Source organism: Ovis canadensis, chromosome 25, assembly GCF_042477335.2.
Source record: "Ovis canadensis isolate MfBH-ARS-UI-01 breed Bighorn chromosome 25, ARS-UI_OviCan_v2, whole genome shotgun sequence".
Classification (NCBI taxonomy): domain Eukaryota; kingdom Metazoa; phylum Chordata; class Mammalia; order Artiodactyla; family Bovidae; genus Ovis; species Ovis canadensis.
Genome location: NC_091269.1, coordinates 53221202 through 53236236, shown reverse-complemented (window position 1 = coordinate 53236236; position 15035 = coordinate 53221202). Strand labels below are relative to the sequence as shown.

The following is a 15035-nucleotide window of genomic DNA, read 5'->3' as shown; positions in this document are numbered from 1 at the left end:
GAAGTCAAATCCCTGAGCACAAGGTAACCCTAGTGTGAGGCCTCAGGAGATGCTTCCACAACGCAGAGCTTCCAGAACTCCCAGTTTCCTGGCCTCTCTGGAAACTTCACTACCACCAGGACCTATGGGGCAGAGCTCCCTCCCCTCCCCCACGGAGAATGTGTTCTGTCCTCCCACTCTCAAATGCAGGATGGGAGGGATGGGAGGCACCCTCACCGGCCTCAGAGATTTGCACAGCTACCCAGCTGGTAAAGGATGGAACTTTCCTAAGCAGTCAACCCTCCTGCGGTTCCTTCCTTTCCCTGCCCTTTCTTGCTAGAGGCAGCTACAAACCTCAGGATGCATCAGTGGGCTTGAACTCGTGTGCCTGAACAGTGCTGCTAAACTGAGACTGAGTTCAGATTAATAAACACTACAGAGCATGTACTACATGTCCAGCCTAGGTTCTAAGACCGCATAGAACTGACAGCCAATCAGGGAGCTGTGAGCCTAGAGCAGGGCTTGCAACAATGCCTGGCACCCCACAGATTCTCAACCACGCTTTGTTGAATGAACTGAAGACCATGTTTAGTGGTTCGAGCAGTGGAGTTCAGAGACGTGCGGATGCAGGAAGGCAGGAGGGGAAATTCATCTAGTAGCTGGGCCTCCAAGGCCTGACCCCCAGACATCATGGATCCTCAAGATAAGACAAAGCTTGGATGGAGAAGGAAATGGCCCCCCACTCCAGTACTCTTGCCTAGAAAATTCCATGGATGGAGGAGCCTGGTGGGCTACAGTCCATGGGTCGCAAAGAGTTGGACACGACTGAGCGACTTCACTAATCACAGTAAAACTAATTTGTCTATATTAAACTTGGCCTGATTAAAAAAAAAAAGACAAAGCTTGGAGATAGCAGAGAGAGGAGCTGGAAGGACATGTGGGGCCATCATGGAGGAGTATGAGTTTCATTCTGAGGGTGCTTGGAGGATCCCTGGAAACAAGGGCGCTCAGCCTTCCACAGGGCTTACTGAAGGCTAGAGGTGATGTAGGGGTACTGGGGTGCTCTAATGACTGAGGCGCCAGCTTTCGCTTCACCAACAGGGAAGGGTGACCCAAGCACTCTGCAGGCACTAACTTCCTGTACCCTGAGGTCAAGGGGAAGGGGAAAGGTTACCCTGAAGGATTTGGCAAGCAGCTCCACCCACTTTTATCAACCAGAGGGTAACCCCCATCTCAGAAGAGGGGAGGAATCCTATGGAGCTGACTGTGGTTCAGACAGCACACCTGCACAGGCTCCAGGGCAATGCCCTGCACTCAGGGCCCAGGTTGACTTGATGCCCCTAGACCCAACCACCAGGGACAGCCTGCGAGCTGGTACACTGCTGCTGGATCCAGCTGCCAGCCCAGCACCGGGGCCAGCCGCTTCCCCACGACTCCCAACAGCACGGACTGCTTCCAGAGAGAGACCAACTTCGTGTTACCCCGGATTCGTGTCCCAGCGGCCCCGATGCACAAGTCCCTACACAAACACATACACACAGCCTACCTACCAATACCATCACCCCTACCGGGCAGGAGCAGTGGCCCGGGACGAGCGAACTCCACAGCCGCACACCCAACTCGACCGAAGTTCCAGTTACATCAGGAGTTGGGTTTGCTCCCAAGCACAACCCCAAACGACCAACACGGAGAAGCAGGATCACCATCTACTCAAACTCCGGCCGCCCCAAATCCGTGAAAGGCAGAATGGGACTTAGGGCCAGGGTGGGAGACTGGGAGCACACTTGCGGTGGGGCAGGGGAGGGGACTGCCCTCCCCGGTCGGCGCCACCCTCCACCCTCTAGCCCGAGCTCCGGGCGGCCGAGGGTCGGTGGCAAACCGAAAGGAGTGCCCATCCCAAGGCTCGCGGCTGGGGAGGGGAGCAGAGCCCAGGACCACGGCGATCTGACCCCTCCCTCCCCGAGTGCTCTCACCCACGCCCGGCCCCAGCAGGCACCCGTCCCGGAACGCGGACAGGGCGAGGGCGACAGAACCCCGAGCGCCAGCCGGGTCGACCGCTGCGGCTCTCTCTCCTCTTGGCGCCCGAGTTCGGCTCAGCGGGGTCCCGGCCAAGGCCTCAGCCCCTCGCAGGCAATCTGAGCAGACAAAGCCAGCGCTGGTCGCCGGGCCGCCCGGGGCCAGGAGCGAGGACGCTAGAGGGACCGACCCTGCGCCAGGGGATCAGTCCTTGTACCCAGAGGGCGCTGGGGGGAGTAGAGGGGATCGGCTTCAGACAATGAGCGGGGCAGGGCCCGACGCTCCAGCGGGGGCCCCGCGCTCTACTCACCCGGGCGCGGTGGCGGCGGCGGCGGCGGCGGCGGCGACAGCAGCGACGCGGCCGGGCTCGGCCAAGGAAGTTAGAGCAAGTTCGGCGGCGCGGGGCGGTAGGGCGCGACTCAGGCCGTCCGAGCGCGGGGGCGGGGCGCGGAGGGCGGGGCCGGGGGCGCGGCGCCGGGTGGCTGCTGAGAAAGGGGCGCCGCTTCCCTGGGCCGCCTGGCGCGGCGCCGCCCTCCGCGCCCCGCCCCCTCCGGTGGCCCCGCCCCCGCCCCGCCCCGCCCCGCCCCGCCCGGCCTTCCAGTCCGCGCCTGGGCTGAGCCCGCGGGGCCCCGGGCCCCCGCGAATCATTCTGGGCGGGGCGGGAGGCGAAGGCGGCCCTGGTCCGCGCTCGCCGGGTGAGTTCGTGGCGCAGGCCTAGGCGGGACCCGCACCCCACGTTTGGGGCCTTCGCAGTATGCGGACGCCACGTCGGCGTTGTCACTGACCCGACCGGAACCCAGCCTTGAGAAGCGCGAGCTGTGGGGGCCACGTCTCGCGGCGGGGTACGACGAGGGTGACCGGCTAGAGCGGTGAGCGCAGGGTTAGAAAAATGGCTGAAGATACTGAAAGGCGTTCCTGCCGGGCCTCAGAGGCTGGGAGTGGGGGTAGGATTCCAACCTAGAATAGTAAATTTTATTTACTTTAAATCCAGCAAAGGTTTCCTTTACACACCCACCGGCAGGTAAAGACTGGCTCCTGGTAGCCTTGGTGCTAAAAATACCAGGCTTTCTTTGGACCACCTGCCGAGATTTGTCCCTCACCTTCATCCCAAGAAGATGGCTGGGAGTGTTCTTGAGGGGAAAGGGGGGCTAGAGGTACAGCCTGTGGTAGACAGGTATTCACAGTGCCGACCGGGCTCTGGTGTTAAAAAGGCTGACCTCTGGGGTCTCAACCCACCTAACTGAAAAATGAGACCCAGGCACCGCCACTGAGCCTAGAACTCATTCAGTGGGGAAGGACTAGGCTATTTGTTCTCCTGGGCAACAGGAAATTCGAATCTGTTGGAATTGGGCCCAGAGACTGGCTGCACCACATTATAGTAAAAGCAACCAGCAGGTTAAGTGCAATGTAAGGAGGAGATCTTGTAAAGGAACTGTTGGGTCCATTCCCAGTTTTTTCTTATTAAGAGGGATGCAGCCAGCCTCTGACACCCAGACAGCTCAGAGACCTCCTTGGAGAACTGCCCATCTGTTCATCTAGAGTAGATAGTGGGTGTTTGATTGAGTACTGGGCCCGGATTTGATACTCAGGATACAGCCATAAACAAGACAGTGGAAGCCTCTTACTCCATAAAGCTGATTTTTGATGATGGAGACATAATTGCAAGTTGAAGTAAATGCTAGGAGAAGAACAAGGGACTGCATTAGAAAATAGGAGCCATTAATTCTTTAGGTGGAGCCAGCAGGAAAAATGTCTTTGAGGAGTTGATATTGGAATTGAAGTCAAGAGAATGAGGAGATAGTGCTGGGAAAAGTCCGCGAGAGACATTCCAAATCAAGAACAGCTTGTGCCAAGGTCCTGAGAAAGGTAAGCTGTGAATGTGTCAAGGAGCTAGGGAGGAAAAAAAAAAACAAAAATAATATGGCCAGAGTATGGAGCCTGGGAAAGAGAACCAGGATGATATGAGGAGGTGGGCGGGTACCAAGACATGTAAGACTGTCTAGGTTCAATTCAGTTCAGTTCAGTCACTCAGTTGTCTCCAACTCTTTGCGACCACATGAATCACAGCACACCAGGCCTCCCTGTCCATCACCAACTCCCGGAGTCCACCTAAACTCATGTCCATTGAGTCAGTGATGCCATCCAGCCATCTCATCCTCTGTCAATCCCTCCCGGCATCATGGTCTTTTCCAGTGAGTCAACTCTTCACATTAGGTGGCCAAAGTATTGGAGTTTCAGCTTCAGCATCAGTCCTTCCAATGAACACCCAGGACTCACCTCCTTTAGGATGGACTGGTTGGATCTCCTTGCAGTCCAAGGGACTCTCAAGAGTCTTTTCTATCACCACAGTTCAAAAGCATCAATTCTTTGGCACTCAGCTTTCTTCACAGTCCAACTCTCACATCCATATATGACTACTGGAAAAACCATAACCTTGACTAGACAGACCTTTGTTGGCAGTGTAATATCTCTGCTTTTGAATATGCTATCTAGGTTGGTCATAACTTTCCTTCCAAGGAGTAAGCTTCTTTTAATTTCATGGCTGCAATCATCATTTGCCATGATTTTGGAGCCCCACGAAATAAAGTCTGACACTGTTTCCACTGTTTCCCCATCTATTTCCCACGAAGTGATGGGACTGGATGCCATAATCTTCGTTTTCTAAATGCTGAGCTTTAAGCCAACTTTTTCACTCTCCTCTTTCACTTTCATCAAGAGGCTTTTTAGTTCCTCTTCACTTTCTGCCATAAGGGTGATGTCATCTGCATATCTGAAGTTCTTGATATTTCTCCCAGCAATCTTGATTCCAGCTTGTGCATCCTCCAGCCCAGCATTTCTCATGATGTGCCCTGTGTATAAGTAAAATAAGCAGGGTGACAATATACAGCCTTGACATACTCCTTTTCCTATTTGGAACCAGTCTGTTGCCCCATGTCCAGTTCTAACTGTTGCTTCCTGACCTGCATCTAGGTTTCTCAAGAGACAGGTCAGGTGGTCTGGTATTCCCATCTTTCAGAATTTTCCACAGTTTATTGTGATCCACACAGTCAAAGGCTTTGGCATAGTCAATAAAGCAGAAATAGATGTTTTTCTGGAACTCTTGCTTTTTCCATGATCCAGCAGATGTTGGTAATTTGATCTCTGGTTCCTCTGCCTTTTCTAAAACCAATTTGAACATCAGGGAGTTCATGGTTCACGTATTGTTGAAGCCTGGCTTGGAGAATTTTGAGCATTACTTTACTAGTATGTGAGATGAGTGCAATTGTGCGGTAGTTTGAGCATTCTTTGGCATTGCCTTTCTTTGGGATTGGAATGAAAACTGACCTTTTCCAGTCCTGTGGCCACTGCTGAGTTTTCCAAATTTGCTGGCATATTGAGTGCAGCACTTTCACAGCACCATCTTTCAGGATTTGAAACAGCTCAACTGGAATTCCATCACCTCCACTAGCTTTGTTCATAGTGATGCTTTCTAAGGCCCACTTGACTTCACATTCCAGGATATCTGGCTCTAGGTGAGTGATCACACCATCATAATTATCTGGGTCATGAAGATCTTTTTTATATAGTTCTTCTCTGTATTCTTGCCACCTCTTCTTAATATCTTCTGCTTCTGTTAGGTCCATACCATTTTTGTCCTTTATTGAGCCCATCTTTGCATGAAATATTCCCTTGGTATCTCTAATTTTCTTGAAGAGACCTCTAGTCTTTCCCATTCTATCATTTTCCTCTATTTCTTTGCATTGATTGCTGAGGAAGGCTTTCTTATCTCTCCTTGCTATTCTTTGGAACTCTGCATTCAGATGCGTATATCTTTCCTTTTCTCCTTTGCTTTTCGCTTCTCTTCTTTTCACAGCTATTTGTAAGGCCTCCTCAGACAGCCATTTTGCTTTTGTGCATGTCTTTTCCATGGGAATGGTCTTGAACCCTGTCTCCTGTATAGTGTCATGGACCTCTGTCTATAATTCATCAGGCATTCTATCCCTTAAATCCGTTTCTCACTTCCACTGTATAAGCATAAGGGATTTGATTTAGGTTGGAGACCTTTTATTAAACCATTGAAGGGTTTTATGCAGAAGACTAATGTATTCTGATTTTCTACTGTGTGTGGAAAAGAAATGCAAAAAAGCAAAGTGGCTGTCTGGGGAGGCCTTGCAAATAGCTGTGAAGAGAAGAGAGGTGAAAAACAAAGGAGAAAAGGAAAGATATAGGCATCTAAATGCAGAGTTCCAAAGAATAGCAAGAAGAGATAAGAAAGCCTTCTTCAGCGATCAATGCAAAGAAATAGAGGAAAACAACAGATTGGGAAAGACTAGAGATCTCTTCAAGAAAATTAGAGATACCAAGGGAATATTTCATGCAAAGATGGGCTCAATAAAGGACAGAAATGGTATGGACCTAACAGAAGCAGAAGATATTAAGAAGAGGTGGCAAGAATACACGGAAGAACTATACAAAAAGATCTTCACGACCCAGATAGTCATGCTGATGTGATCACTAATCCAGAACCAGACATCTTGAAATGTGAAGTCAAGTGGGCCTTAGAAAGCATCACTATGAACAAAGCTAGTGGAGGTGATGGAATTCCAGTTGAGCTGTTTCAAATCCTGAAAGATGGTGCTGTGAAAGTGCTGCACTCAATATGCCAGCAAATTTGGAAAACTCAGCAGTGGCCACAGGACTGGAAAAGGTCAGTTTTCATTCCAATCCCAAAGAAAGGAAATGCTAAAGAATGCTCAAACTACCGCACAATTGCACTCATCTCGCATGCTAGTAAAGTAATGCTCAAAATTCTCCAAGCCAGGCTTCAACAATATGTGAACTGTGAACTCCCTGACGTTCAAGCTGACTTTAGAAAAGGCAGAGGAACCAGAGATCAAATTACCAACATCTGCTGGATCATGGAAAAAGCAAGAGTTCCAGAAAAACATCTATTTCTGCTTTATTGACTATGCCAAAGCCTTTGACTGTGTGGATCACAATAAACTGTGGAAAATTCTGAAAGATGGGAATACCAGACCACCTAACCTGCCTCTTGAGAAATCTGTATGCAGGTCAGGAAGCAACAGTTAGAACTGGACATGGAACAACAGACTGGTTCCAAATAGGAAAAGGAGTATGTCAAGGCTGTATATTGTCACCCTGCTTATTTAACTTCTATGTAGAGTACATCATGAGAAATGCTGGGCTGGAAGAAACACAAGCTGGAATCAAGATTGCTGGGAGAAATATCAAGAACCTCAGATATGCAGATGACATCACCCTTATGGCAGAAAGTGAAGAGGAACTAAAAAGCCTCTTGATGAAAGTGAAAGAGGAGAGTGAAAAAGTTGGCCTAAAGCTCAACATTCAGAAAACAAAGATCATGGCATCCGGTCCCATCACTTCATGGGAAATAGATGGGGAAACAGTGTCAGACTTTATTTTTTTGGGCTCCAGAATCACTGCAAATGGTGACTGCAGCCATGAAATTAAAAGACGCTTACTCCTTGGAAGGAAAGTTATGACCAACCTAGATAGCATATTCAAAAGCAGAGACATTACTTTGCAGGCTAAGGTCCATCTCGTCAAGGCTGTGGTTTTTCCAGTGGTCATGTATGGATGAGAGAGTTGGACTGTGAAGAAGGCTGAGTGTCGAAGAATTGATGCTTTTGAACTGTGGTGTTGGAGAAGACTCTTGAGAATCCCTTGGACTGCAAGGAGATCCAACCAGTCCATTCTGAAGGAGATTAGCCCTGGGATTTCTTTGGAAGGAATGATGCTAAAGCTGAAACTCCAGTACTTTGGCCACCTCATGAGAAGAGTTCATTCATTGGAAAAAACTCTGATGCTGGGAGGGATTGGGGGCAGGAGGAGAAGGGGATGACCGAGGATGAGATGGCTGGATGGCATCACAGACTCAATGGACGTGAGTCTGACTGAATTCCGGGAGATGGTGATGAACAAGGAGGCCTGGCGTGCTGCAATTCATGGGCTCGCAAAGAGTCGGAGATGACTGAGCGACTGAACTGAACTGAACTAAACTGAAGAATAAATTGGGTGGGTGACAGGCAAAAATGAAAGCAAGGAGACAGTTAGACTCTTATGGCAGACCTGGCCCAAACTAATGGTGGTTTGGACCAAGTTGATGGCCACACTAAGATCAGTAGTTGAAAGATGCTGTTTTGGACATGGACATCAATAAGATGGATGGGGAGGCCATGGAGAAACCAAAGATAACTTTCACATTTCTGGCTGGAGTAAGTGGGTGAACAGTGCCTCATGTATTGGATAGGGTAGCCTGGAGGAAAGAGACTACAGCTCAGACAGGCACATCAAGAATTCTGCGTTTATGTTGAGTTCGAGATGCCCATCAGAGATCCAGTTCAATTGTCCAGTCACTACACACCCAGAAGAGAGGCGTGGGCTGGAGGTGGGGCTTTGAGAGACATCATTCTAAAGACGGTAACCGCCTTGGGATCTGAGGGAGTCACCCGGGCCAAAGAGATAGATGTAGAAGAGGTGGGGGTTCAAGAGAGACCCAGAGGAGTCGGAAGAGCCAGAGCAAGAAAGAAGACTGAAAAAGGCTTCTTTTTCAAAAGGCTGGGGAAGCCAAAGGAGAACCAGAGAGTGCTATATCCCAGAGACTGACAAAGCAGTGTTTCCAGAAAAGAGTGGTCAGCTCTGTTAGATGCTGCTCACAGACCAGGTAAGATGAAGAAAGGGAAGGAACCTTTGATTCTGGCAACATGGAAGTCGTTGGTGCGCATGTTAAGGGCAGTGTTCCTGGAGTAGTGGGGTGACTGCCACACCATGGTAGAGCAGTTGTGTTTGGACAGCTTATCCAACAGGGAACACAGAACTGGGAGAGGTCTAGAAGGGATGTGGAAGCATAGGAGGCTTTGGCAGAGAATGCTGGATGACCCTAACAGCCATTCTCCCCTATTTCCTTTTATTATAGACTTTCCAATTCTAGGTGGCCACATAGCTTCCTTGAATAAAAGCAAGTTTCTAGGACTCGCTCAGGGCTCCGCATGATCACAGGCATGATCACATGACTCAGTTCTAGCCAACAGGAAGTAAACGGAGGTGAAGCTTGTGCAACACGGGGTAAGTAGCTGTAAAGGGAGGTTGTGTGCTGGCCTCAGCCTTTGTGTTCTCCTGCCAAATGGAATATGTAAAGATGTAGCTGCAGCTCAAGCAGGCTTATTCAACGCTGAAGTGGAAGCTGTGTTGAGGATGTTAGGGCAACAGGTTTTTGGGTTCCTGATGTTTAGGGATTTGCTGTAGCTACTCTGGCTACCTACTTCATCCTTTGTTTTCCAGTGCTTATAGCCATATCTAATTTTAATTTTTCTTAGGATACTTGGGTTTTATTCAAATGTGGAAGGGAGTAGAACAAGCTTGCAGAGTGATAGGAATGACTCAGGAGAGATGGCAGGCGTGATGATTCAGAAGAAGAAGTGGAAGGAGATGGGATGTGGGCAGGAATGGTGGTGTCCCCTCTGGTAGAGGGATGCCCCCACCATTATCAAGGGGGATGTGGGGACAGAGAAGATATTTCCAGTGAAGGTTGGGATTGGAAAGGTGGTCATCCACACCTGATGATTTCTGCTTAACCTTGGATGGTGAAGAAGGTCATGAGCCTAGAACAAGGAGGAGAGAGTAAAGCCAACTTTGTGAATCATGGACCCAATGATGTTAGTGGTCCTGCCGGCCTGAGCAGCCTCAAAGAGACAGCTGCTTCCTGGCACAGTTGGCCACACTGCTGCAGGGCATGAAGGGGGTGAGGGGAGTGCCTACAAAGCCAGCAAGGCCGCCACCCCATCCCCACCAGGCCTCACTGGCAGTCACTGTGACACCCACCTGCCATTCCCAGCTGCCCTTTGAGACCCACCAAGCTTTACCTGACCCATTTTTACAATAATTTGTTGTGGCTTTCAGAGAGCATCAGGGACACTCAAAACAGAGCAGGCCCATTTTCTTTTCCTTTTTTAAAAACTAAAAGGAATCACAGTGGTTATCATTTTGAAATGTACAGAAATATCAAATCACTGTGTTGTGCACGAAGAACTGACAGTGTTGTAGGTCAATTATATACTTCAGAAGCAAACTCACAGGAGAAAGAGATCAAATTTGTGGTTACCAGGGGTGGGGCCTGGGGAGGAGGGGGAATTGGATGAAGACTGTCAAAAGGAACAAACTTCTAGCTGTGAAATGAAGTACTAGGAATGTAATTAACACCTCTGTATGTTACATATGAAAGTCATTCAGAGAGTAAATCCTGAGTTCTCATCACAAGGAAAAAATTTATTTTGTATCTCTTAATGTATGAGTTAATGGTTGTTCACTAAACTTATTGTGATAATCACTTTATAATATTTGTAGATCAAATCATTTTACCATATACTCTGAACTTATACAGTGCCATATGTCAGTTACATCTCAATAGAACTGAAAGAAGGGAAAAAAAAGTACCACGTAACCTAAAGCAGAAGAATGGAGATATGGACAGTCCCAACTCATAAAAGGGCTGTATTTTAACGGTGATTTAGTTTCCGGGCTAGCCCCTAGAACTATAATTGCCAAGAATATAACTGAATTATTGCACCTACTGCAAGCCTGAGGTATAGATTATGGAAACAGAAAATAGTACAAGGAAGGGTAAAAGAAAGAAGCTGAGAGGACTTTCTTCTCCTGGACCTGGAGTGGCTATAAAATTTAAATGGAGGAACTTGGCTTTACCGTCCTCTGACTTCCTCCTTTAACCCTCCCATCACCACCCCCGCCCCGCCCCCCGCCCCGTCCCAGGCTGGTCCTTGTCCCATTGCTGCTTTTGCTCACCCTGGGCTCCACTCTGGCACTTCTGTGTGTGTGTGTGTGTATACAGGACAAGAGGTGGGGAATAAAGGGGAACACCTTGAATATAAGAGGGACTTGATGTCCAAGTGTTCCTAATTCTCAGCCTCTTGATCTTGAGCAAAATATTTTATGTCTCTGAGCCTTGCTTTTTTATTTGTGAAGTCAAGATAGTAGAACCCACCTCACAAGCTTATAGTAAGAATCAAAGGAAATAACATTTGTAAAACATCCTATAAGCTAGAAGAAACTCTGTTTTCTTGGAAAGATGCCTTATTGGGCCAGATGACCAAGGGTCCTCACTTTAGTCAGGATGTTTTGGTTGGAAGTGACAAAACCCTACCCAAGCTAGCTTAGGCCAAAGGAGGAAAAATTATTAGAAGGATACTCAAGTCATTCACAGAATCAAAAGAAGAACTTGAAACTAGATCGATTGTGGATACTAGGGGCTGATCCTGCGGGCTACACAGACCAGGAGCCCTTTTCTCTCTGTCTCTCCTAGTGCTCAGAGCTTGCCCCATGTTGGAGATGTGACTCCAAATAACTCTACACTCTAGGAATCCCAAGGAAGGCCTCTAATTGGCCAGACTCTGGTCATGTGCCCACTCTTGAACCAATCACTGTGGCAAGGGAGAGAGGTTTCCCTAGTTCCACCAGGTATAGGTCAACATGTCCATCCCTGTGGTCAGTAGAGCAACACCTTTGCCAAAGAAGAGGTGGTGGGTGCAAGACCAACCTAATTCCTGGCAGAGTTTTACGGTATATATATGCCTAGTATTTCTTAGGCCCTAAGCAGTCACTGAAAGGTTTTAGGCAAAATAGTAACATTATTACACTTGTGCTTTTAGAAGATCCCCAAGGCTGCAGTAGGATTGGAGGGAGCAAAATTTTAAAATAGTTAAGGAACCTGTACAGTGGTTCAGAAGATTGATGAGGAAATGGTAAGAGGTGAACAGATTCAAAATATATATAGGAGGTAGAACTGAGGGGTGACTAATAGGAAATCTAGCTGCATGGACAGTGATGCTGTTTACTGAGACCAGGTATCCAAGTGACTCTGTGTATTTGGTGAGGCGGTCACAACTTGGACCTCTTCCATTTGCGAGATCTCTGGATAGAGAAAAGAGGTCCAAATTGCTGTTTGAAGTTCAGGAGAAACATCTAAGCAACATTATATATTTGAGAGCTGTATTAAGCAGAATTTGTGTTCGGTTCCTGTAACATCTACCCAACCACACTGCTTTAACTAAATGGTATTTGTTGCTCTTTGCTGCTCTATTTATTGAAAACTCTGACATAACGCCAAGTTTGAAGGTAAGCAGAGCAAGACTGGTCCTTCAGGGCCCAGGTCTGCCCTGTCGGTCTGCTCTGGCTCTCCTTACTGGGAAGCTTGCACCCTCAGTCAGCTGTGGTCATACAGTGGCTGCTGCAACTCCAGCTTCCCACCTGCATTCCACATATGCTGGAGAAAGAGGAGAAAGGATGAAGGAGCAGCACCTGTGTTAAGGAAAGCAACCCTTTCCCAGAAATCCCCGCTGCCTGCTGCTTATCCCTCATTGGCCAAGTCTGGTCACATGGCAGTGCTTAGCTCCATGAGAGGCTGGGAAATGTGATTTAAAAAATAAGTCCCGAGCCTATTTGACAGAAAGGAAAGGGGAATGATTCTTGAGAGAGCTGCACAGAGATGGTGATTAATAACTATGAAAGTAGAGGAAATTATCTTAGGACTGGGAGTTGAGAAAGGAGAGTAACCAAGGCCGAATCCCAATTAATGTGGGGTCAACCAGAAAGATAAAAAGAAGAGGGATTAATGAACCTGAGAAAGAGCAGTCAGCAAGGCAGGTGCAAAGCCAGAAAGGTAGTATGTATACAAGTCAAGGGAAATGAGGGTTTCAGGAAGGAAGGAGCGGCCCCCAGTTTCCAGTGATATGAGGACTGCAAGACAAAGCTGAGGAGTGACCCCAACGGTCGGCAGCTCCAGAGAGCTTGGTGAGTGAAATAACTGAGTCAAAAGTGGGCTGGAGACTAAATGAGGTTCAGAGTGAGATCGTTAGCTGGAAGAGGATGGGGGTAAGAGACTGAGGGAGAGGTTTGTTTGGATTTTTTAAGAAGAGAGAGACTTGAAGATGTTTAAATGATGCAGGAAAGACAGTAGAAGAGGAGAGATTGAAGAGTCTGAAGGAAAAGAGATGATGCTTGCTGGAGAAAGTGAGAGGGACTGGAATTCAGGACAAGTGGGCAACCAAAAACTGGAGGACAGATGGGGCTCCATGGAGACAAGAGGATGGGGGAAGAGCTGAGTTGGATGCAGATGTTTGTGGGTTTAGTGGGGGTCCCTGAGTGAAAGCAGCCTTTTTTTTTTTTCTTCTGAAAATAGGAGAAATAGGTCACCTGTTAAAAGAAAGTGGCTGTTTGGTGGGATCCAGGGATTTTTAGAGAAACTTAGTAGAAAATGAGAGAAGCTTCTGAGGAAGGCAGGCAGGAAGGTTTGAGGATGGTGAACCAGAGTCAGAGTCACAGCTCAAATGAGACAGCCTTCATCAGTCCTCAGCAACTGGGATATGTCCAGGTGTAGAGAGCACAGACAGGAGAAGTGATCAAAGTGTGGAGGGGGTTGCTGGAAAGGCATAATAGAAAACAATGGTACAGAGGGTTGGAGACAATTGAGGAGAAACCACTGAAGTGTTGTGTCATGAGTTGTGGGTGTTGAGGTAGAGAAGTGATAGCTGGAAGGGCCAGTAGATGGAGAGAAAGGAGAAGATGCGAGTGGAGCTGGAGGGCCCTCACTGACTACAGAAGACAGGAGTGGTTGCACGAGGCTAGGTCAGACAGAGGGATTTATCCATGGGAGGGAATGACTGAGCTGGAATGAAGGAATCAGTGACACTTGGAGTGAGGAAGTCAGGGTCAAGTATGGCAGGACTCAGGTGAGCCGGGCGCTAACATCTTTCACTCAGCTGGCTTGAATTAAGGTTGCCTTTCTTGAAAAGATCAGGGAGCCGTGGAGAAAGGTAAACAGAAAAGAAAGTAATTTCTTAGCCTGTCACCCAATGCCTACCCAAATATCTGTTTGAAAGAATTTGTAAATTTCCAAGGGCTTCTTGCTCCGATATGCAGCAGCCACCGCGGCTGTGGGTCTTCTGTCCTCAGAAGTATCCCTACCAGACTGTAGATTTGTGATAGGAATCCATGTGTGGGCACAGGACACAGTGGGGCATACTTTAATGGCGGAGGCCAGGACTGTCATAGATGATGGCGACGAGGAGTCCTACCCATCTCACCTTAGTTGTCCAACCTATAAACTGAGGGTGGGGGAGAGGGGACAGTTGTTTAGTAGGTGACCTCCCAGGGTCCTCCAGCCTTGACAGTTTTGCCAAAGCAGGAAGGTCCAGATGTTGCCAGTAAGACATCAGAGGGAGGGTGCCCATCAGCGAGATTAAGAGCAAGGTCAACCCTAGCTTTGCCCCTGACAGCTGTCCACTAGGGGAACTGTGGACTGTGTGCAAATGTGAAAATCACTTGACAGTGAAGAATTATTCCTTCTGAAATAATCTCATGTGAAATGACTTTCACAAATCTATGCGTTTGTAAAACAATGTGGAAAGGTAGGCTCAGAGTGAGTCACTCACCCATAAGATGTGGAACCAGAACTGTTAGCTTTATGTCCAGACCTTTGTGTCTCAATCTTCCACCCCAAACTGGAGAGTCATGATCACATGGATTTGGGGATTCACTGAGCCCCTGGGACCCTTATGCTCAGGCTCTGCCAGGAGGGACCCTTGATAGGAACCCCAGGGAAGGGGACAAAGAGGCACCTGCCCCACCTGCCTGAAGCAGAGCAGAGCAGAGGTGGATGCTGTACCCATCACAAGCGCTTCTGCCTGGCAGCCTCAGCTCTGGGGACTTTCCCCCGGTTCCATGGGAGAAGCTGGCTGTCCCTGGGGAGCAGTGCGTGCTAGCTGCTGCACGTGCAGACACTGCCATCTAGGGGCAGCCAGCTGAACTGGCTTTATGGAACCACCGCTCTGTGTTGGGGCGGGAGGAAAGGGCTTTCGTCTGGTCTGAGGCTGCTTCCTTCCTGGAGCACTAGTTCTCCTGGCTCCCCTCTCCTAGTTACCCACTCAGACAGGACTATGCACCTCCTCCTCCGAGTATCCGATCTCCCTTCCTGTAAATGTTTCTTCTCTTCCCTGCTTCCACCGTCT

At 48.7% G+C, this 15035-nt stretch overlaps 1 protein-coding gene and 1 long non-coding RNA gene across 13 annotated transcripts in view; one reads left to right on the top strand and one right to left on the bottom strand.

The window, feature by feature from the left end:
- TSPAN14 (tetraspanin 14) overlaps nt 1–2538 on the bottom strand; it is a 54397-nt gene extending 51859 nt beyond the window's left edge. Inside the window, exon 1 of the mRNA XM_069572243.1 lies at nt 2306–2538. The gene's annotated coding sequence lies outside the window, so the exon portion shown is untranslated. The remainder of the gene's footprint in view (nt 1–2305) is intronic.
- Nucleotides 2539–2579: 41 nt separating this feature from the next.
- The window catches only part of LOC138430206 (uncharacterized), a 30336-nt gene continuing 17880 nt past the window's right edge, over nt 2580–15035 (top strand). For 8 of the 12 annotated variants that reach the window (XR_011253053.1, XR_011253064.1, XR_011253061.1 and 5 more), the window contains exons 1-3: nt 2580–2864; nt 3727–3861; nt 8933–9081. This is a non-coding gene — a long non-coding RNA (uncharacterized lncRNA). Of the gene's footprint in view, nt 2865–3726; nt 3862–8573; nt 8681–8932; nt 9082–15035 lie in introns of all 12 variants that reach the window. The other 4 variants (XR_011253058.1, XR_011253057.1, XR_011253056.1 and 1 more) reach the window with 1 other exon arrangement.